This window comes from Heptranchias perlo, chromosome 21 (genome assembly GCF_035084215.1).
Source record: "Heptranchias perlo isolate sHepPer1 chromosome 21, sHepPer1.hap1, whole genome shotgun sequence".
NCBI lineage: Eukaryota > Metazoa > Chordata > Chondrichthyes > Hexanchiformes > Hexanchidae > Heptranchias > Heptranchias perlo.
The window spans coordinates 21,499,448-21,522,366 of NC_090345.1; the positions used below are offsets into that span (position 1 = coordinate 21,499,448).

Sequence of the window (22,919 nt, forward strand, 5' to 3'; positions counted from 1 at the left end):
CAAGAAAATCAAAAAGTTAGTATGCAGGTGCAGCCGGTGATCAAGAAGGCCAACGCAATGTTGGCTTTTATTGCTAGGGGGATAGAATATAATAACAGGGAGGTATTGCTGCAGTTATATAAGGTATTGGTGAGACCGCACCTGGAATACTGCATACAGTTTTGGTGTCCATACTTAAGAAAAGACATACTTGCTCTCGAGGCAGTACAAAGAAGGTTCACTCGGTTAATCCCGGGGAAGAGGGGGCGGACATATGAGGAGAAGTTGAGTAGATTGGGACTCTACTCATTGGAGTTCAGAAGAATGAGAGGCGATCTTATTGAAACATGTAAGATTGTGAAGGGGCTTGATCGGGTGGATGCGGTAAGGATGTTCCCAAGGATGGGTGAAACTAGAACTAGGGGGCATAATCAAAACTGAGATGAGGAGAAACTTCTTCACTCAGAGGGTAGTAGGTCTGTGGAATTTGCTGCCCCAGGAAGCTGTGGAAGCCACATCATTAAATAAATTTAAAACAGAAATCGACAGTTTCCTAGAAGTAAAGGGAATTAGGGGTTACGGGGAGCGGGCAGGAAATTGGACATGAATTTAGATTTGAGGTTAGGATCAGATCAGCCATGATCTTATTGAATGGCGGAGCAGGCTCGAGGGGCCGATTGGCCTACTCCTGCTCCTATTTCTTATGTTCTTATGTTTTCTTATTTTGGCTGTAAGTTATACAAAAAAAGATGAGATTCAGTACCATAAATTCTGAAGTGTAAGTCACATTTTAATCCTGGTTTGTATCACTGTGAAGGAATTATTGGTGCACTGATGTGATTGATTTTCTTCCCCCCCATCTGGCTACCAATATAGATAGTTTGGTGGAGATTCTATGCTGTGTAAGAGCTGTAATACTCCTCCATCCAACTAGGTGGAGCAGAGGATACAGACAGATTAATATTCAGGGATCCTGTGGCGGAGTTGAATAAATATTCCAGGGAAGCTTCATTAAAATAATTTTTGTGAGGCTTAACCCAATCACTGTAGCCTTCTTAAGTTAACAGTTGCATTAACTTGTATTTGCCCGACAGGTCCCCTAAATATTCTAAAGATTGGAGTTTTCTCACCATGATTTTCCATGCATACAGCATTTGAAAATGGCACAGAATACTGCGGAATCATTACTTCCTACATATCAATGCTGCACCAAATTCTTTACAGGTACCTGCACCATGAAAAAATGTTTGGCAAATCAATTTTTATTGTGCTCTAAACAAACATAACTTAAAAATTAATCAAGATGAATATTTGCATCACTGTCATGTGATGTCACTGACAAAGTTGGCTTCTGGCCTTCTTCCTTCCATAAATGGTAAACACTTACTAAATATTTTCTCAAAGACAGTGTCCCCTTAAAATACAATTGAATTTTGAGAATATTCTGCCCTCCCAGTTGATTGCCTAGTCATAGTTTTAAGGACTCAGAATGTTTAGCATATCTTTGTCCCCTACATCTGAATGTCAGGAGAGAAAAAATCCAGGACATTAATTGGTATATGTGGACAACTGGGACTATTCCTTTAGGACAAATCTGTGAGAAGGAGTTTAATGAAATTAAGGAAGTGACTGGCTATGAATCTGATGACCAAATTATATACATTTGTCAATAAAAACAAATTCCAGAGAGAGCAATCCACAGGGATGAAGCTCTGTGTAGCTCAGCTTAGAGATTGCATGAGCTTCATTAAGGCAAATGCCACAAATATATTGATAGCAAAACTTTGAAATGGAAGAAGTCAATGGAACTGATATTGGACAGGATGTATAATGGGCGACAGATGCGGTCCCGCCCGTTTTGCATCCCCGCCCGAGTTGAATTTCACCCCCCCTGGTGTTTTCTATGATTCTAGAGAAGACAGAAGTCCAACCACTCTCTCTGAAGTTCAAGAAAACAGGGAAAAATCCAAAATTCTTACACTCCACCGCAAAGAACGGCTTAGTTTGCAAACTCCTTAAAATTTCAAAATCTGATTGTACTACAATTAAATCTAGATACAGTCGCAAGGAAAACAATTCTTCCTAACAGGGGATAGACCATAGAATTCATTCCACTGTTAAAAATGGCACAGCTTTTTTGTCAATAAAGAACTGGGAGGATGGTGTCCTGTTTTATTCTGGTATATAGAACCAAATATTACAATTGTAAAGGATAAGGGCAGCAGGCGCATGGGAACACCACCACCTGCACGTTCCCCTCCAAGTCACACACCATCCTGACTTGCAAGTATATCACTGTTCCTTCATCGTCACTGGGTCAAATTCCTGGAACTCCCTTCCTAACAGCACTGTGGGAGAACCTTCACCGCACGGACTGCAGCGGTTCAAGAAGGCGGCTCACCACCACCTTCTCAAGGGCAATTAGGGACAGGCAATAAATGCTGGCCTTGCCAGCGACGTCCACATCCCATGAATGAATAAAAAAAAGATCATGTTACAGGACAAATTGCAAAGCAACTTACAAAATTACAAAAATGAGCTAGCACTGGACAAGTGGAAAAATTCTGCATGAAATATTGCATTTTTGTACTCGATTCCACATGGAAGGTGCCCTCTTGTAATCCCAGATATGGTTTGGGAGATATGTAAATAACATTGCCAAATGTTAACATCTGATACCTGTAGCCAATAAATAGATGAAAATACATCTTGCCTTTTGTGTTGGAATACTTCATTGACAACTTTAATTGAATTTGACATTTATAATTATTTGATTTCAACTGCCAAGTCAATTGGCATTTGAATGTGGGTAAGCAACATCTTTTTACTTGTCGTATAAACCCTTGACATAATTGACCAATTTTCAAACACTCATTTAATAACTCAAATGTAAAATAATTGCTAAGCAAGTATTTCACTGCCATCGGGGCTTGCTGAGCTGTAAATCACTGCTGGCAAAAGAATTCCTTCTGCAGGGAACAATTGTCAGCTTTCTATATTTTAAAGAGAGGTTTCAGTAAAGACCACAGATTCTTTTAATTAAAGAGTCATTATGTTCAAATGGCATGAATAGGCCCAAATTGACTGAAATAAAGCGATAATAGGTACTCTTGTTAATATCAAAGAAGGTTTGACAAGACTTGATCTGTCAGCATGTGATTAGCAGTTTTTATTAATGAAATTGAAATTCTTTGCTTTCATGATTGTATGTATGGATGCTTGGATTTAGCTACACTTTTTGTCAATTTTCTCTATGTTCCTTGTGTTCACAATAAGGCATAATAATACTTACCAAGTTCTGTTCTCATCCTTGTTTTCAAATCTCTCGACGGTCTCGCCCCTCCCCATTTCTGTAACCCCCTCCAACCCTACAACCCTCCGAGATCTCTGCACTCCTCCAATTCTGGCCTCTTGCACATCCCTGATTTTCATCGCTCCACCATTGGCATCCATGCCTTCAGCTGCCTAGGCCCCAAGCTCTGGAATTCCCTCCCTAAATCTGTCTGCCTCTGTACCTCTCTCTCCTCCTTTAAGACGCTCCTTAAAATCGACCTCTTTGACTAAGTGTTTGGTCACCTGTCCTAATATCTTCTTATGTGGCTCAGTGTCAAATTTTGTTTGATAACGCTCCTGTGAAGCGCCTTGGGATGTTTGCCTGCGTTAAAGGCACTATATAAATGCAAGTAGTTGTTGTTGTTGTTTGGTGAGGAAGAGAAAATGCATTGCGGGACTTATCTACTTCACCTTCGCATTTGTTTACTGCAAATGAATGAAATCAAATTGCATGTCACTGTTTCAAATCCTTTCCAGCTTCTGTGTCAGAAACACAACAATAACAACAACAACTTGCATTTATATAGTGCCTTTAACGTAGAAAAACATCCCAAGGTGCTACCCAGAGGCGTTATCAGAAAAAAAATATTTTTAAGTTCCCTTGTACCACTGGTATTTTGTTCTCTTCCTCCAGTGAGATATTGGATACAAATGATTCATTTAACAAGTCTGCCATTTCCATATTGTCCATTATTGTATCACAGGCAACTGTGTTTAATGGGCCCATATTCCCTTCATGACTCTCTCTTAATAAATTTATAAAAACTTTTGCTGTTAGTTTTGATATCCCTTGCAAGTTTCTTTTTGCATATTCCTGTGTTGCACCTTATTACTTTCTTTGCATTCACTTGTTGCTTCTTGCAGCTCTCCCATTCAGCTGGGTTTCCATTTTTCCTTGCATTTGTTTAAACCTGTTCTTTTAGCTTGATACTGTCTCTTACCTCATTTGTTGATCATGGTCGCTTAACTGCACAAGTGGAGCCTTTGCCTTTTGGAGGTATGTAATGGTTTTGTATCATACCAAATACTTCTTTGAAAACTTTTGAATTTTTCCAACAAACCTCTTGGGATGCACCTTATTGAAAATTCAGGGGGGTCCACTCCTCTGGCGGAAGTGGAGTGGAACGGGAACCCCTGCCCACCCTAATCCCAGGCCAGCGAACTCTTCCCAAGTCCCAGGGACAGGATCATCTGCATGGTCAGGCAGGCTGCCTGCACCTGCAGGAATTTCCCATGGAACATAAGAACATAAGAAATAGGAGCAGCAGTAGGCCATATGGCCCCTTGAGCCTGCTCCACCATTCAATAAGATCGTGGCTGATCTTCGACCTCAACTCTACTTTCCTGCCCGATCCCCATATCCTTGATTCCCTTAGAATCCAAAAATCTATCGATCTCAGCCTTGAATATACTCAACGATTGAGCATCCACAGCCCTGTGGGGTAGAGAATTCCAAACAACCCTCTGAGTGAAGAAATTCCTCCTCTTCTCAGTCTTAAATGGCAAACCCCTTATCCTGAGACTATGCCCCCTAGTTCTAGACTCTCCAGCCAGGGGAAACCACCTCTCAGCATTTACCCTGTCAAGCCCTCTCAGAATCTTATACGTTTCAATTAGATCACCTCTCATTCTTCTAAACGCCAGAGAGTATAGGCCCATTCTACTCAATGGAATCCCGGGAACTCCCCCAGGCACACCCCCTTGATGGAAGGACGGTTACGAGCAGAAGATCTGCCCATGTCCCTTCGTTGGAAAATGGCTGCAAGCAAAAAATGGGGTGGAATCCTAAATTCCAGCTGCAGGCGGGTGATCTGCCTGCTCTGTGCCAGAATTTCAGGACCTGGGTTTACTGAATTCCCTTTATCATAGTATCATAGTATGTTACAGCACAGGAAGAGGCCATTTGGCCCATCATGCCTTTGATAGAGCTATCCAATTAGTCCCACTCTTTCTCCATAGCCCTATAAATTTTTTCACTTCAAGTATTTATCCAGTCCCCTTTTGAAAGTTATTATTGAATCTGCACCATGTTTTCAGGCAATGCATTCAAGATCATTACAACTCGCTGTGCAACAAAATGTTTCCTCACGTCGCCTCTGGTTCTTTTGCCAATCACCTTAACTCTGTGTCCTCTGGTTACCGACCCTTCTGCCACTGGAAGCAGTTTCTCCTTATTTATTCTATCAAAACCATTCATGATTTATCTATCCAATTGGTCATGTTGTCAACCAAAACTCTATTAAATTTGCCAAACACAACATATCTTTAACAAATCCATGCTGGCTGTCCTTGATTAACCTATGCACTTCGAAGTGCACATTAATTTTATCTTGAATTATGGATTCTAGGAGCATGCTCACAACTGACGTTTACATACCTGATTTGTTCTTCTATTCTTTTTTGAACAAGGGGATTACATCGATGTTTGATGAATACAATACTACAGTAGAACTACAGACATTAGTTACATTTACCAAAGCTGTCTTTGTGCTCAGAGCCAGACTAATAAACTGAAGTAACCTTGGAACTTTAAAGTTGCCATTAGAAATCATGAGAGGTTTGTGATTTGTCCAGATGTCCCAACTAAGCAACTGTTTAGGATTAAGGACTAAAAGGAGAAAATATCTGAATAAAAAGTCTTGGTATTATAGATTTACAGCAATAAATGTGCTAACTTTTTTTGTCAATTTTTATCTGATTACACCTCTGTGAAGCGCCTTGGGACGTTTTGCTACGTTAAAGGCGCCAGAATATAGATGCATTTAAGGGAAGCTAGATAAGTACATGAGGGTGAAATGAATAGAAGGATATACTGATATGGTGAGATGAAGTAGAGTGGGAGGAGGCTCGTGTGGAGCATAAGCACCGGTATAGACCAGTTGGGCCGAATGGCCTGTTTCTGTGCTGTTAATGCTATGTAATACTATGTAATGTATAAATGCAAGTTGTTGTTGTTGTAGTTTTTGGCTTCTTGTTCTTCCAGTAGCTGTCAATGTGCTGCATAAATCAAATGACCCATACTTTCACAGTCGGGTGCAAACCTGAATAACATTATATTTGGACATCAGTAATTCACCTGGGTCAAGCAATGCCAGTGTGGCATGTTTCTAACTGTCAGAATTGACTGGTGTAGTGGAAATAATATCACTGTGGTTACTCTGATGCATATGTGAAAACATTTGGTGGCTGAAAAAGATTACACTGCAATTATGTTGTGCATTTATGATACAACAAATGAACATTTCCTGTCAAGAACTGAACTGAGTGGATTCCTAATATTTAGTTATCAGGAAGAATGTATGACAGACTTGAGAGATAACAGAGACAGAGAGAGAAAGGAAAAGAAAGATGACTGATGGATCGGCCATAAAGATATCTAACACTTCAAGTGATAACCATTAATGTCTCAAGGACAAAATGGGACCAATTTATTCAAACTTCACACTTCTGTCATTGAAAATGGCTAGATCAAATAGGAAAAAAACATATGTAGCATGATAATTTTGCAATATGCCTGTTTTTATTTGTATATTTGGTACTGTAATTTGTACAATACAGGGGTTTCTCCAGGATTCGGAGATTGATGTAAGATTTCATAGATGGTAGATATTGAAAAATTAGGGAAGCAACATTTTTAGACACAGTTAAAGTTTAATGTAGGCCATTGCAATTTCACTGTAAGATCTCTTATCTTCAATATGCTGGTGATAAGCCATATTACATGAGTTCTAAAATTGTGTTATAATTTGTTATTGTCACAACAAGCGGGTGAAATGATTTTAAAACTATTCACTCCCCATTTTAATTTTCCTTGTGTCCCTCTGAATCACAAATTATTTTATATAGAGAGGCTGCACATACACTATGATTTTTCTCACACATGTGTATGGTAGCATCTCTGCTGGAACTATATTTTCACAGGCTATTTCAAAATAATCTTGCAAATTTAAAATCATTTGCATGTTCCTTCTTTCCTCTATCAGATTTCTGCATTGTCCTTTACTCCAGCAATATCACTTTCAATATCAGTTCCATTTCTTAATAAAATTATTCACACGACACTGTGTCCTTTCATATGTGGGATCAGGCTTTGAACTTGGCCCAAAACAATGGGATGAAAGTTTCCCTGCTCTGGTAGCTGTAGGAGTCTCAACCTATTTCCTGGTGGGCACAAGATCCCTGCATAAAATTGCCTAAACTTTGCTGCGATTTGACACAAAATTAGCCCGAAGTGGGAAGCTAATCCTCTCCTAAATGATCACAAAAGTTTTAAATAATTTTTTTAAAGCTTCCAGATTTTAGGATTTTTTTTTTAAAACGCCCAGATTTTTTAAAATCAGAAAGGCCCACAGGTTGACATTCCTTAAACCTATTTGCCTCTCTTCCAATGAAGCTGCTAATGTACCTGATGATGGTTTCTCTTGTTCTGTCAGGCTACTCTATTTTATTCCTGACAATCCATGACATGCCAATGTTACTCCAAGGTGCTCCTGAGACCAGTATATCACATTGTAAATATGAGAACAACTTTAGTTATATGTGGGGAAAGGGAGAGTTAGAGAGAGACATATAAGAGCAGAGAGAAAAGCAGGAAACCAATAGATACATGCAAAAAAAGACTATCGAGACTCGACAGTCTCCCATCAAGGTGTCACAATGTTCACAGCATGGTTTTAGCTCGCTAAATAAGGGCATCTCCTGCTAAGGATTTTGGACCACAGAATAAAGTTAATAATTTCTAAGTAGAAGCTTGGTCTGAAGATTAGCATAAAGTAAAACATCACTTTAATAACATAATTTCCCATGTTATATAAATCAAAACATCCAACAGTATAATCTAGCTTTTTAACCTGTGAGGCCAATCTGTACAACACAGAAGGGGGTCATTTGATCTATCATGCCTTTACCAGTTATCTGAAAGAGTCCCATTACCCTATCCTTTCCACATACCCTTTTAATTTTTTTGTTCAAGTATTGATCCACTTCCCTTTTAAAAGCTATTATGAATTCTGCTTTCACGACTGTTTCTAGTAGGCATTCCATATTCTAACAACCCTCTGCAAAACAACATTTGCCTTAACCTCTCCCTTCCCTCTTTTGCTGATGATATAAAATTTATGCCCTCTAGTTTCTGATTCACCAACCAGTGGAAATAGTTTTTCTTTATTTGCCTTATCAAAACCCCTCATTATTTTGAACACCTCTATCAAATCTCCTCTTAACTCTCTTTGTACTAAGGAAAACAGCTCCAGTTTCTCCTCAAAATTAAAGTCTCGCATCTCTAGTATTATCTTAGTGAATCTGTTCTGCATCTGCTCTATGGTCTTGACATCTTTCCTAAAGTAAACCGGACAAGTTGGGGTAAATTTTTGTCTTTATCGCCTGGGCGGTAATTTAGTGGAACGGATCGCCCGCCCATTGTAGAACTAGCCCGATTTTTATTCCATCTAAATTATTGATTCACTCCGTCAAATTATCACCTAGGCAGTGAAGATGAAAATTTACCCCAATTTATAACCACTGATTTGTATAGACTTATTATTACCTGCTTTATTTTGTACTTTATGGCTCTATTATAAAACTTAGCATCCCACATCCCATTAATTTTTTTCTCCTACTTTTAAAGATCTGTGTATCTGGACCCCTAAGTCACAAAATCCACTGCATTTCTTTTATCAATACGCTCCATTATTTCCTCAACTCAAACTCCTTTAACTCTATTAAATTTATCAGGCACAACTTGCCTTGTACAAATCCATTCTGGTTGTCCTTAATTAACCCATTTCTTTCTAGGTGAGTATTCATTTTACCCTGTATTATGGCCTATAAAAGTTTAAGCACTATGGATGTTAGGCTGACAGGGCTACAGTTACCTGGTTTACCCCCTTTCTCCCTTTTTTAACAGAGGTGTTACACTGGTAACTCTCCAATCATCTGGCACAACTTCCATATCTAATAATGTTTGTTATGTCCTTATCAACCTCTCTCAGCATTCTAGGATATGTGCCATCAGTGCCTGGTGCTTTTTCCACTTTGAATTCACCAACATCCAGTACTACTTTTGTATTAGTTATCCTAACTAATTGCTCCACCTCCTCTTCTTGTACCTTTTCATTCCTACTACCTCACTGTTCTATGAAAACTGAAGCAAAGTACTCATTAAGTAACTCCACCATCTTTTCATCCTGAATATGATTTTCTTTTTCATCTCTAATCAGCCCTGCTTCCCTTTCTTTAACGATCTTTTACTTTCTTGTGTTTGCAAAATCCTTTATAGTTCCCTTTATATTACCTGCCAGTCTTTCTTCATCCCTCTCAGCCTTACTAATTTTTTTCCTTCTCAATTTTGCTTAATTTCTCTTGAATTATTAGCCCTGTATTTGTCATATGCCTCTTCCTTAAGTCTAATTTTAATTTTTCTACTTATTCAAGGAACTCCAGTTTTTGCTGCATCACCTTTTCTTCTTGTGGGAATCTGTACTCCAATCATTTCTTCCTTGAATATTTCCCATTGTTTGAGCACTGTCTTATCTGCTAACTTTTCTTTCTAATTTATCTGGGCTAGATCCCTTTTCATCTAATTGAAATTGGCTTTTCTTCCAGCCAAATACATTTTATCTTTGACTCTTACCTCCTTTCCAATTTTTATATCTAACTTGATTTTGTTATGGTCACTGTTTCCTAGATGTTCCTCTACCGTTGAATTACCTACTCATCCCACTTCACTTCCTAGAATTAGGTCTAGCACTGCCTCTTATTGGACTAAAAACATACTGATCTAGAAAGTAGTCCCAAATGCATTATATAAACGCTTTCCTTCTTTTCTGCCTGTTATCTTTACACCGCAGTCAATTTTTGATAATTAACATCACCCATTTTATGCATCTGCATCTCATGCATGGGTTGTTTCTTCAATGTAATAAAAGCAAATGTAAATACTGTTCATTTATTGAAGCTAATGTTTCATTCTAAATAACCACAAACTTCAATTAGAAATAATTGTTTTCTCTACGGAAAGCTGTTTCAATGTTGATCAGCAAGATAACAACGAAAAGGGAATAGCTTTGAACAAATCAGATCTCATGGAACACAGAGTTCATTATCGAGGTTCGTCTTCTCTTTCATCACAGCAATCTAATCTCGAGATGGTACTCAAGTAGCAAAAGCTACCAACACTGCATTGCAAAGCAAAACCAGTAGATTATATATAAAATTGAAATATGGTAAGGCCTTTGTTGCATACTAGTTAGGGAGAGTGTCATGCAATTTGCCCTCTGTCAAATGCAGGCCTCATACAGTTTAAGCAGAAATCAGACAATACTCAGAAATTACATTGGGCCATAATTTGCTGTAGCAGGGCATCTAACAGCATCTACCGTTAGTTAGACTTGCCCTTGCATGTTTAGGTTTTTAAAATTTTTGCGTGGCAAGTTGCTGAAAGTGCAAGCTGATAACGTCGCAGTGAGGGAAACAGGGCATCTGGGACCTGAGTGAACAGGGCAAGCAACTGTGTATCTCCTTAACCAATCAGATTGAAGGATTGTGAAATTAACAACGCAAGGACTGAAAAAGGAAGTGTAAATTAGAGTGGATGAATTCAACGTCAAATCAGGTACAGAAAGAGAAATAACAAGAGGGAAAGAAGGTTGGATTAAGAGAGAGAGAAAAAAAAAACAGAAAAAAAGGTTAAAAAAAATTTAAAATTAAAAAATTTTGAATTTTTAAAATCTCCCAACAATTAAAACCTGTAGGAATGAAACTCCACACTTGGTAATATTTAATTTTCAGTGTCAGAGAGGTTGACTGGCAGTAATTAACACTTGTCACGTCATTAAAGAGGAACTTAGACTGAAATAGACAAGACTTAACTTTCTGTGGCGCTTTAGTTCGTATCTACTGAGAAAATACAGCAACTTCACAACATTCAATGCATTTCAATGGTGAGGCAACCAGCAAGATGCCATTTTCGTGCATCTAGGACAGCAAATTTTGGATTTCTGCATTTAACTTGCCCTCGCCTGAAGTTGCTATAGCACTTGCGTATAAAAGCAGTGAGCGCCAGTAGCCTCACCGTTATTTTGACAGAAAATCTGGACCAATGTCACTAAATTAGAAAGTTTAACAATGATCCTATGCTGGGCAGTGCTGTATCTATTTGGCCTGCTCTATGGGGTTTCCCTCTTAGCCTCCCTTATCCATTGCAAATCATTGTAAACAAGCTTTCCAGCTTAGCTGGGACATCCTGTATAAATATTTTTATTAAATAAACACAGCCAATGCAAATATAAGCCACTAAAGCACTTATGAAAATTCATGTTGTGCACTTCAAAGCTCCTTCACGGAAGGCAGTACCAGTGAAATTCAATTATTATTGCAAATTTAAAACTATTGAATCTGCTTTAGTTAAATTAGCCAAGGACTCACTTATCACAGGAAGGTGGGATAAAAGACGTTTCATACAGGTCACCTTCCAATCAGGTGATCACTCCTTCACTTAAGGCTGAAATAATCAATAATCAGTACTCAGCTATCAGTTTCAGGACAGTTTTTCAAACCCAGTTAGTGGCAGGCTGGTATAGAAGTGAAGTTATCGATAAGCATTGTGATGAAGTTAAAAGTACTGGGAAGCAAAATAATTGGCATAATTAATTATAGAAAATAGCTGATTATTAAATAAATTTCACTAAAGACTTCTGAAGGGCAAAAAAAGAATATTTAAGTTTGAACAAAATATCATTTTTGCTGGTCCAAATAGGCTAAATTAATTTTATAAAATGGCAATGTCCTTGTCTATTTGTTACAGTCAAATAGGTAACAATTGTCAAGTTATCGGTTTCATTGCTTTAGCTCCACTATTTACATCCTCAGCAAATGTTAGAGCTTAGAATTTTTTAACCTGACAGAATAGTGGAACAGGCCCAAAAGGATATGTTTTAAATGTTTTTTTCACTATCCTCGTGGAGCCAGGAGGAGCAGGAGTGCTCCTCTGGGCCGCACAAGGGAAGCTTAGGCCTCCCCTGTTGAGGGCTCTCCTTCCCCTCCCAATCACTAGACCCCCGCAGGATGGCCCCGGTAGCTGATCCCACTACTTACCCGGTCTTGGCGGGTAGCCTCTGGGCCACACAACTTTCCGCTGCTCCAGCCGACTTCCCACGTGTGGCAAGTCGGCCATTGGATTTTAAGCGATGCCCACAAGTTAAAATACCCCGGGCCTCATTTCTGGAGCAGCCTGGAGTTTTCAAACTCGCATTGCAGCTCTCCCTCCAAAAACTGGCCCGAAGTTAAAATTGGGACCACTGTGTCAGTAAATTTGCTACATCACAAGGATTGGTAAACTGGTTTTGTCTTTAGCTGCAACAGAATTGCAGTAACTATCAGAAATTGGAAATGGTAAATCTACTAGTGTTCTTGGGGAATATAGTTGGATGCCATGAAACGCTCTGTACAAAACAAAGCAATTAAAGGAAAGGTTCTGTTTATGTGAGGAAGAGTTAAGTATAGTTTCAATATATAAAATTCAAAAATTTGAGTTTTCAGTGTTTTTTCAACTCCATTTTCATCTCCACATTGAGCAAATGAGGCCAATAAATAGCCAATCACGCTGCTCTATGCTTGCTCCATAATCAGTCGCATAAGCTCAAAATTCAACTTTCATATTTCAAAATTCTTCTAAAGCTATATTGTGATGTATTCCTTTGCTTTATGTACATCCCAACTTCATTAGATCTCCTCAGACAATTCCCCTACATCTACCTCCACAAGGTGAGACCAATGCCAAGCCACTGTGCATCCATAGGAGCAAGAAGTGGGCCTCAATATTTACAGAGAGGCGGGGAGGAAGCGGGGACATGTGTAGTGGCCGGGAAACCCGGAAATACTGGGAAGCGGAGTTCTTGCCAAATTTAATGGCAGGGCCTCATTAGAATTTCTTTACTCCGTCTCCCACCCTGCAGCCGGCCAGATTGGGAGGCTGGCTATCTCCTAGGCAGGATAACCTGCAGTAGAAAGTATCTGCCAGAGACCATTGGCCGATCGCGGGGGGTTGGCAGATTGCGGCAGAAGATGTGCTTCTGAGGGGCTAGGAGGAAGCACTCCTGTTCCTCCTGGCCCACAAGCTGTGCTGGAAAAGCAATTACCTGCTGGGCCTGGCAGCTCCCACCTCCCTACAGCTGCCGGGTTTCCCGAGCCCTGGGAATGGCACCCAAAATCTGGGGAACGCAGCCTCATTTAAATACTAAAATCACTGACCCGCCTCTCCAGACCGGATTACGCGGATGCCCCCAAACCCGCCGAGGTTAAACTGGACGTAGGTGCAATCGCGGTAGGTTGGGGTCAGGTTTCACATTTTTACCAATTTAACCCCCCCACTCCCCCAACCCCCTCCTGCCTACCGTTGTGGGGGGAGGATTGAAATTCCCTCCGTGGTGTCTGCCCAGCAAAGGAACCTGGTTAAGTGAGTTCTATTCTCTTTCTCTGTCCCCATCCCATAACTATGGCAGTTTTGGAAGAAAGTGGGATGGTGGCTATGTTTAAATCCATTTATAAAAATGGAAAATGAAAGAGATCCCAGCAGAGGTCCCTGAAGCACACCACTACATACATCCCACCAATTCATTCACGCTTGCTCCCTGCTTCCTGTCAGGAGAGCAGGTGCCTCTCTGAGCCAAGGCCGCTCTCCTGGGACTGAGCCTCAGCAGTCCTCTGCCTCTGCTCGAGAACAGAGTGCAGCAGTGGTGTGACGCACTGGAAGACCATGTCAACAGTGGCCCCCAAAGCAAAGATGGCAGCTGTCTGAGCTTCCACGGAAGCTGTGAGAGCTATCAGGAAAGGCTTCATGACGGTGGCCGCCACTGTTGTTTTGTTGGAGCTCGGTCCATGTTGGACAGAATGGTCTCCATGCTCTGCAGGAAGCCTTGACACAACTTGGAGCTGGACTCCATGCTCTGCAATATTGTGCGCAGGTTTTCTTGTAGGTTGCCCAGTGCACCTAGCAAATCCCGGTATATGCCCAGCTGCAGTGCACCTAGCAAATCCTGGTATATGCCCAGCTGCAGTGCACCTAGCAAATCCCGGTATATGCCCAGCTGCAGTGCACCTAGCAAATCCCGGTATATGCCCAGCTGCAGTGCACCTAGCAAATCCCGGTATATGCCCAGCTGCAGTGCACCTAGCAAATCCCGGTATATGCCCAGCTGCAGTGCACCTAGCAAATCCCGGTATATGCCCAGCTGCAGTGCACCTAGCAAATCCCGGTATATGCCCAGCTGCAGTGCACCTAGCAAATCCCGGTATATGCCCAGCTGCCTTCTTTGGTAAGCTGTGGCCTCGAAGTCAGCATCTGAATCTTCTGCAGCAGAACTAGTATGTGAGCAGGCACCTGTGGTGTTCTAACCCCCTGCTGAAGCTCCTGCACACTTGTGCCCGGTGATTCACCACGTGAAGACCTTCCTCCAGCCTAGCCAATAAAGTACATATGGTGCCAGTCTCCGAGCTGGTGCTCGTGAGGCTGGGATCAAGTGACGCTGCATCATCAAGAAAGCTGGCCTTCTTGCCCTCAAGTGGCAGAGGTATGTCCACGCCTTCAGCACCTGAAATGAAAGAGAGGGACATAGGTTAGCTTTTAGTGTAAAGGGATAGCAGAGAGAGAAGTGGCTGGTGAAAGCATCTGCAGTTTGCCATTCACTGTGTGCAGGGTGAGATAGGTAGAATAGCTGGTATGTGAGGGAGAGAATTTTAAACCCCCACTACGGGCATGAAAGGGTTGGGTGGGGTGGGGGGGGGTTGGTTAAATGAGAAAATGAGTGAAACCCGACCCCAGCTGGCCATGAACGCACCTACTTCCAGATTTACCATGGCGGGTTTGGGTGCAGCCGAGTAACCGGCTCTGGAGAGGCGGATCAGTGATTATAATATTTAAATGAGGCTCCGTTTCTCAGATTGGGAGATATTTGAATTTAATGGCTGCGGGACGGGTTTTCCAGGGCTTAGAAAACCCGACAGCTGACCCCGCAGTCTCTCTCCCCTCCCCCCTGCAGTCTCTCCCCCCTTCCCCCTGCAGTCTCTCCCCCTTTCCCCCTGCAGTCTCTCCACCTCCCACCCCCCCCCCACCCCATGGTCTCTCTTCCACCCCCCCGCGGTCTCTCTCTCTCTTCCCGCCCCCCCACCCCCAACCCCGGTCTCTCTTCCACCCCCCCGCGGTCTCTCTCTCTCTTCCCGCCCCCCCACCCCCAACCCCGGTCTCTCTTCCACCCCCCGCGATCTCTTTTTCCCCCATCCCCCCCGCAATCACTCCATCGCACCCCCCCCCCCCCCCTTCCCCTGCGATTTGGCAAATTTGATTATCAAGATCACTCACCTCTGCATAGTCAGGTATTTATCTTCATGATTTTTCACACAACAAAAATAAGGGCAAAAGAAACCACTCCTCATCATGGCACTGCCTATTTTCAAATGTTTTAAATGCATCTCTCTTCCCGTAGAGAGCTTATGTCTTGTCAATCCAACATGTACTTTGTTGCTGTGATAGATGTTCCCCCATCCTCTTCTGCCGGTTTCTCAGTAAAGCTCTTAAATATTCAACAGTGGCAGTGGTAAAGAGCTTCCGAGCTAAATCCCACCAGCAGTACGGCTACACCACCAAAGCAGTGGAAAATTGATGCCTTATAATTCCGACTGTTACCATAATTCAAAATGTTTCATTTTGAGCATTTTTTGATTTTATTTCAGATTTCCAACATCTCTGTGCTTTTTTTCTTTTTATCTAATCTCTTCATTTCAATTATTTAACACAAAACCAAATTTCAGCGAACCAAGAGAGAAACATAATGATTGGTATCAATTACAGTTACAGTCAAGGTAATAAACAGACACAACATGAGGGATTATCACAGTGTGTGTTTTCAGGCTCCAGTAAGTATATAATAGGATAATAACTGTGATGAAGGCGATCGATGTGCCGAAAGCTCCAAATGGCCAAGTACTGTTATAAAGAGTACCTGTCACCCAGAAAAAATGTTTGCCTGTCATCTAGAGAACAACAGAGTGAGTAAGAACAGAGGTGACCATATGCAGTCGACAGCAAGAACAGCTCAGAATTTGACCTGAAGCTGTTCCTGGGGGGAAAAAAAAAGAAAGTTGGAGCTTCCAAAGAAATTGACTGTAATGAAATTCAGGCAACATAGGTCAAAGGAAAATGGCTTAATTAGAAAAAGTGGAATGAGGAGATAAGAAGCTCTGTGTGTAGATTATCAGGAACTGGGTGTATATTGGGTGGAAGGGATTTAAGAAGCATCTGTAGGAACACTGGGCGCTAAATTGGGCCGTGTAGCGCCCGTTGTTTCGGCGCTACATGGCCTCTCCGACATCCAAGATGGCGTCCGGGATGCGCATGCACGTCTCCTGCATGATGTGCGCCAGACGCCATCTTGGTATAGGAGTTAGCGCAGGCGCAGATAACGAACGCTGGAATCATGCAAAGTAGGGAGAAAATGGCTTCAATCAGTGCGCAACACTGATTTAAAGTGATAGACACCATTTTGGGACTTAACGCTCAATTCAACGCACAGTCTTAACCCCAACCATCTGTGCCTGGAGAATCCCCCACCAGCGCTATTTAAAGGGATCATGCAGGATTTACAGTTTAGTGGCTGGATTATTTGAAACATAGAAACATAGAAAATAGGAGCAAGAGTAGGCCATTCGGCCCTTCTCTGCCATTCAAAATTATCATGGCTGATCGTCTAACTCAGTAGCCTGTTCCCGCTTTTCCCCCATATCCCTTTAGCATTAAAAAATATATCTATCTCCTTATTGAATACATCTAATGACTTGGCCTCCACTGCCTTTTGTGGCAGAGAATTCCACAGGTTCACCACTCTCTGAGTGAAGAAATTTCTCATCTCAGTTGTAAATGGCATACCCTGTATCCTGAGACTGTGACCCCTGGTTCTGGACTCCCCAGCCATCGGGAACATCCTCCCTGCATCTAGTCTGTCTAGTCCTGTTAGAATTTTATATGTTTTGATGAGATATTTGTAATTGTTTTTGGATGTCTCCTAGACTTCAATACTAGGACGTGGGGACATAACTTAGCACTTGGAGCCAGGATGTGCAGGAGTGAAGTTAGGAAATGCTTCTACACGCAAAGGGTGGGAGACGTTTGGAACGCTATTCTGCAGACGGCTGTCGATGCTAGCTCAATTGTGAATGTTAAATCTGAGATTGATTGATTTCTGTGAACCAAGGGTATTAAGGGATATGGGGCTAAGGCGGGTATATGGAGTTAGATCACAGGTCCACCATGATCTCACTGAATGGTAGAACAGGCTCGAGGGGCTAAATGCAATTACCACTTGCTACCTCTTGATATGCGCCACCTTCTCCTGCAAGAAAACGGGACGTGTGTCTGGGCGGTGTGTCTGTCATGGTTGAAATGCTGCCAGTGTGTGTGGCCTGTGAGTTGTGGGTGGGTGGCTTGAAACATTGGTAATGTGTAAGGGTGAGAGAAAGCATCTGATTGGAAGAGTTGAGTACTGATGGAAAGAGTTTATTGGTATGTGGGGGATGGGAGGTGTAGTTCGTGATGCAGTTGGTAGGAGACGCCCCTTGACAGTTGACCTCACTCATCTTGACCACTCATGTCAAAGCATTGAACTTCTTCCTGCACTGCATCCATGTTCATGATGCTATGCGCCTGGCATTGACTTCGTCCCCCCCCGCTGCCTCCCAAGTATATGTCTGGAGGGCCTCTTGTCCCCCCCCACCGCGGATATAGGATGTCCCTCCTTCTGTCCAGCTCTTGCACCCAAGGTCTCTAGTGCATCAGCAAAGAACCTTGGTGCATGCACTCTCGCAGGCCTGGTACCAACTCAGATCGGCAGATTGGTGAGGCCTGGCGTGCAGATTGGAGAATGTGGGATTTAGTAGTGTGCAACCTTTATTCAATGTTTTAACATAACATCAGTGTGTAAACATAGGGATGGGACCTGCATCTGTGTTTTACATGTGCGATGTCTGATTTCCGTTCAGACTCCATGCAGACAGCAGAGTGTTATTTTCAGCAAACAACAGGTAGCAGCTACCTTTAAGAGATTTCTAAGAAACATCCTCCCTTTAAGAGATTGAGCTCCCCCTGGTGGTGGAAAGTGCAAATTGTATTGATTCCACGTGCAAGGCCTGGAAAGGAAGGCTGATTGCAGCTAAGTCCTTGAGTGGGTCTAAACTTGCGTCCTGCCTGCGTGGGTCCATCGGGTGCGGGGTACAAGCACATCGTGCTACCTCCGCCCGAAACGGACCCTTATCCAATTTTTTTCCCCCACTGTTACCAATTCATTTCTCTTAAATATGATGGCTTTATTATTGAAAACTTGGTTCACTACTGTACACAGCTCAAAATTTTAATATAGCCACTTGGCTAATCTCTATTTTATCCTGAAATATATAGGGATGGCAAGATCATAGGCAATAGAATGGACAGAAACAAAGTCAATCAATTAGGAACCAGGCAAAACACCTTTTGTTAAAGGAAGTGTGCAATGTACAGAAACAGTGTCATTTTGACAAATGGAAAACAGATGCTACCAAATATAAATCATGGGCCATAAATGACAGGTTTTGTCTCCGGAATAAAATTATCCTGAAATGAAGTTCAGTAGCCAACATCCCTAGTTGCCAAGTACTTGTTACATACTAATCACTCAAAGAGACATGAATGCACATCAAGTGATTAGTGTGTTATATTTTTGTACAAGAGTGAAAATCTGTTATTCTTTTGGTTGCACTAACTAAGTCAAATTGCTGTGATAAGACAGATTGTGCTTGTCAGTGTTTTTATTGGACACACTATATACATCATGAGGACCAGACCGAATATTGTACAGCGGCATCATGGCCTGGAATTTCCTGGAAACGTGCACCGAAACAACAACCAGCACAAAAGATCGAGGAAATTTGGGAGTAAGTGACTTACACAGGTTTTTACACTTAGCCTATGTTTCCTCGATCTTTTGTGTCGATTCTGGAAATCCTCTGCCAAAAGCCTCTGTAGCTCATTAAGATAGTTCTGCCCCCATGCAAAAGAGCAACTCACGTGAATTTCCTGCATTTGTATTAGTGTTCTGCAAGTGTAGATTTAAGGCAAAAAGTTTAGGCACAGAAAGAACCAGTCAAAATTTTTACTGTGATTTTTTTTGATGATTTTGTTTTTTATTTATTTTTTCTGAGACCTGTACTGTATTTTCTATATATCTAAATGGTTTTTTACGGCATCAGAAAGTGTTCCATTAAAAATTGAAAAGCTTCCACAATTGCTGTATCAAATGTATGCTTTGATGGCTTTAAACTTTAATGTTCATCGATAAAGAGGGACTTAAAGAAGGAATATGGCGTGAGTTCTGTGCTTTCCTCGGGCCCCAATTGTTTACGCTGATTTCCGTTTATTTATGCCGTTTTTTATGATCTGGCGTATGATAATGTGATTGGCAGGAAATTTTGGTGCAAGTACTGGTTGGCAAGATCGATGTAGAAACCAGCATAAATTTTGGCGTATCTTATGATTTACTCTAATCCAGGAAATTCCATGCCCATAAGTGTGCACAGCGTGTTTTCTGTTCCCATTGTGATTTGCAGCTTTTCTTTTCTTAAAGTTATCTTCAAATTATTTTTAATGCCTTTTTAAATTGGAGCATTTGTTTGTATTGCAGAAAACAGCTACAGTGGAGGATGGAAAAATGTCTGTAATGATCTGCCATCGCAGCTACCCATGCTATTGTGTGGACCTGAATACCGTTGTCATGGTAACATAGGGAGGAAATGCTCTTTGTAACATGCTGGGGTAGAGTGGCTTACAGAGAGCATTAATGTATATTTATATTACTCTTGCATTCACATGTGCATGTATTGCATCCCAATAGTATCAGCAAAAACAATATCAAGTGGGTGTTAACCAGCATGTCCAAGAACAATGACGTGAATCATTACATATATAATACTACATCCAACAAAATGTATATCACTCAATGTTTGAAATTATGACCAAAGTGCTATCGAGCCAAAATAACTTTTGTTTTGATTGCATTTTAAAATTAATACAATTAACTTTGCTTGTCCACAAATAAAAGACTATGACTGTTCATCTATTTGGTCAAATTTGTTTCAAATATCCTGAACTTTGAAGGAAGATTAGCATATTCTGGGAATAATCAGAATCCATAATTTGAGTTTAGAAATGCATGAGTTAATTAAGGAGTGCCAACATGGATTTGTTAAAGCCAAGTCATATTTGACAAATTCAATAAGAGATTTTTTGAAGAGGTGAGTGTTTGCATAAATAAAGGGAATGAGTAGATGTTAGGGTAGATTTTCAACTTGCTTCCCAGATGTAAAACTGCTGTTGCCAATCAGCCGCCCGTTATAAAAACAGCCCGATTTTCATTAACTTTGATTTCAATGAAAATCGGGCCATTTCTATAATGGGCAGCTGATTGGCAATGGCAGCTTTAAACCTGAGTGGAAAGTCCAAAGTCTACGCCATTGTGTATATGGATTTTAAGAAAGTGTTCTATAAGGTGTCCCACAAGAGGTTTGTTAAAAAAATTCAGGTGTATGGTATAATAAGAAATGCAACAGAATGGATAGAAAGTTGGTTGACAGACAGAGAACAAAGAGTTGGGCTAAATTGGTGTTGATGAGACTGGAGAAGGGTTAGAAGTGATGTGCCCAGGTCAGTGCATGGTTCACCATTGTTCTCAGTTTATATAGATGGTTTGGACCTGGCTACAGGGAACATAATCTTGAAATTTGCTGATGACACAAAATAAGAGCTTTAGCAAACAGTGAGGATTGTAAAAGACTGCAAGATGACATGGACAGGCTAGCTGAATGGGCAGACAGTGTCAGAAGCAATTTAATATGTATATGTCTGAGGTAATTCATTTTGGAAGGAAAAAAAAACAAGGAAGGTGGATATACACTTAATGGAAGACCCTGGAATTCAAATACATAATTCCCTGAAATTATGAGTGCTGGTAGATAAAGCCATAAAAAATGTTAATATGATCTTGGATTTTATAAATAGGGCCATAGAGTACATGAGTAAAGAAGTAATAATGAATCTATACAAAGGATTGGATAGGCCACAGTTAGAGTACCATGTACTGTTTTGGGCACCCCATCGTAGAAAGGGCACTAAAGCCATAGAGCGCATACACCATATGATCACCAGAATGATGTCATGGATGCGGAACAATAGTTATGAAGAGGGACTTGAAATATCAGGACTATTTCCACTCGAGCAGAGAAGGCCTAGAGGAGATTTGATAGAGACTTTAAAATTATGAAGTGTCTTGATAGGGGGCAAATAGGAAAAGAGTAATTCCTCCGTTTAGTGACTCAGTGACTTCGTTTAAAATTGTCACTGAAATTGTGCTATAGATTGACTAATGTGAGTGATGTTGCTAGTGATACCTTGGAATGATCTGGAGCCATAGAAATTAAGGACTATTGTGACTGTCAGAGTCACTGGCATGCCTTGCCTGTGAATAGGTTTGGCTACAGGTCACCTGGTAGCATATGGCACAACTCAGTCACAGCATGTTTCAGCATTTGACTCTCTACGAAAATAAATACTTCCTGGTATCTAACTTAACTATTTGCCTAACATTTTTCTATGCATGCTTTCTAGTCCTATCATCCCTATTCATTTTAAATAGCCTATGTAACCAGACTGAGGCTAATCCGTGCATTATATTCCCTCTATGCCTGCAGTTCTTCGAAGTAAGTAACGTTAACTCTTAGGGGGTTAAATTGGGCTGCTTAGAGCCTACTTTTTAGGCACTATGTGGCTATTTAAGGTTTCAAAATGGAGTCCAAGATGTGTGCGCACATTTCTGATGGGAAGTGCGCAGGACACCATCTTGGTAAAGGGGTTTGTGCATGTGCTGCACCTAATGACCACTGGCGGCATGCAGAGCAGGCAGATCGTGACCTGAATCAGCTGATTTGAAGCTGCTGCTGCCATTTTAGAACTCCACACTCCAGTCTTAATCGCGCAAAGCTGAACACGACGTTAAACGGCATGAAAGACTCCCCGCCAGTGCTATTTCAAGAGATCATGAAGTATATACAGGTTAGTTGTTGGATTATTTATTCTGGCTGCTGGTGCAATGGGACATGTTATTGGAGGTTTCCTATACTTGGCTTAAAGTTTCAATACATTCCAGGGAGTGGTCTGGCTAGTCTTGCAGTCCTTTTTGTGTCATTTAAAATATTGTGCTGAAAGAAGTTGCTTCTAGACATGGGTGGCCTGATAGGGCTTCCTCTGGGAATTGAACATGACAAGCTGCTAGAAGAGAGAGGAGGGGGAGCAGGGCACTCAGCAGGAGGCCATATCTGTGGAGGATCTTCAGGGAGCAATTCTCTTACCTCAAATTCAGCGAGGACCAGTGCATCAGACATCTTCGGTTCACAAAAGAAATCGTGAGTGAATTCTGAAAACTGCTGCAACCACAACTGCAGCCTCAAAGCAGGGCAAGGACAGCATTTCCTGGCTGTCAAGGTGACCGTGGCTCTTAATTTTTATGGCTCTGGCTCTTTTCAAGCTGCTGGAGATA

General features: G+C 41.4%; 1 protein-coding gene and 1 long non-coding RNA gene across 3 annotated transcripts in view; one reads left to right on the plus strand and one right to left on the minus strand.

Moving 5' to 3' along the window:
* The window catches only part of LOC137340041 (phospholipid phosphatase 4-like), a 212,649-nt gene that overhangs the window by 151,499 nt on the left and 38,231 nt on the right, over positions 1–22,919 (minus strand). The window lies entirely within an intron of this gene.
* LOC137340042 (uncharacterized) overlaps positions 1–22,919 on the plus strand; it is a 116,407-nt gene that overhangs the window by 74,962 nt on the left and 18,526 nt on the right. Inside the window, exon 2 of one of the 2 annotated variants that reach the window (XR_010966685.1) lies at positions 20,013–20,105. The exons of the other annotated variant lie outside the window; for it this stretch is intronic. This is a non-coding gene — a long non-coding RNA (uncharacterized lncRNA). The remainder of the gene's footprint in view (positions 1–20,012; positions 20,106–22,919) is intronic. 2 annotated transcript variants of the gene reach the window in all.